Source organism: Pelodiscus sinensis, chromosome 4, assembly GCF_049634645.1.
Source record: "Pelodiscus sinensis isolate JC-2024 chromosome 4, ASM4963464v1, whole genome shotgun sequence".
NCBI classification, from domain to species: Eukaryota; Metazoa; Chordata; order Testudines; family Trionychidae; genus Pelodiscus; species Pelodiscus sinensis.
Window position 1 is genome coordinate 23383032 of NC_134714.1, and position 1724 is coordinate 23384755.

Genomic DNA, 1724 nt, shown 5'->3' on the forward strand with positions numbered 1-1724 from the left:
TGGGCTAGAAATTGAATGACTTATGCACAGTAACCAATAAAAATGGAAGAAAATGAAAGGCTTTTTGGAGCCACTCCACAACTATGAAGAGTTAAAAGTTCTGAATTCTATTGCCCTCTCAGTCATAGATTTCCTACATAACCGAGGCAAGTCATTTCACCTTTCTATGACTCATGATTTCTATATGTAAAACAGTGAAAACTGTGAGGTTGAATCCATTTGAATTTGTAAATCTTTGGAGGGAAGGAACTTTAAAAATACGAAATATTATTTCACAGTTTAAAAATCACTTTAATCGCTTTAACCTATGCTTAATCATAAACAGAGCCTTTAAAAAAACCAACCAACCAACCTGGCTGTGGTCAAATTCAGCTAAAGCAGACTGACCCTTTCCTCTTTATATCATAAAAAAATAATGTGTTTAAAATGATGAAAAAATGAGAATGATCAATTTACAAACTGTTAATTCCATTATTATGAAGTTCTTCATGGGAGCATAATATCCTAAATTCAAAGTGAGTAGAAGTTATTTATTTTAATTTTGTATCAAGCAGAAGCATAATGAAGATATTCGGATTGAAAACCTGGTTATCCTCTTTTAATGGACAAAATTCTGATTATGAATATGACTAACCATATCTTGTCACTTGTCCCTCAGGAATCTTCATCGACAGTAATCTCCAAATAAACAGGAAGGGCTTAGCAAGAAAATTCTGACTCTGTTGTCTTACAAAAGCACTATTTTTCTCAGTCTCTCAGCTATGTACAATATATTTTGTATTACTTGTTATCTCTGATCCACACCACACAAAAATAATCTATTTCATGTCCACATTTCAGGTGAATAGAGCTCTAAGTCTAGATTTGTTTTGCATCTTTTGTGTTATTTTGTCAAATGACTTGTGGTCAAAACAAACTTGCCGTTATAACTTAATAGATGCATAAAATCTGAATAATCTGAGACAAAGAGGTAACGAAGGTATATGAGGGAATTTTGGCACAGAACAGAAAATTAGCCTGAATGGCTCTCAACCCACAAATTTAGGTAACACTGAACTTAGCTTGTACTGGCAGCCATGTTCTATGGCTGAAAGAGATAAATGTTACCCTACACTGAACCTCCAAGCAATCTGTCATACATTGGCTCATTGCCCACTCCAGCAAATGGATCGTCTCGATTGTGTTACCCACCCACATGCTCCAGACAGCAGGAATCATACAGTCCTAACAGTGTATAATCTGTCTCTTGCATGCTTAGAAAATTCTCTTCTCTCATCAATGTATTTCAGGGCTAATCCACCTGGACTCTACTGGGTCACAGTGGTGTTAAAACCACACATCTGAGATAAGAATCTGGCCCAGGGATTCTTCTCTTCCCAAAATGTCCTAAGCATCTTGTAAACTGCTGCAATATAAAATAAAAAATGTCAATGACAAAAATATGCAGTCTAAAAGCCCCATATATCAGGAAGAAGTTTGCAAATGTATGTGGAGCTTTTCTGATGCATTTTTTGGCATTGAATATTGTTGTGTGTCACTTTTGCCTATGCCGCTTTGTGTATGTCTACATTGAAAATAAGTGTTTTTATTTCAGATTAACTGAACTGCATTAGCTAGCTTGGGTTAAAACAGAGGTGAAGTCACAGCAGCTCTGCTTTTAATTCAGGTTCGCAACTTGAGTTGAAACCTAGGCTGCTACTTTAAGTTGCCGGGTCTTCATTGCT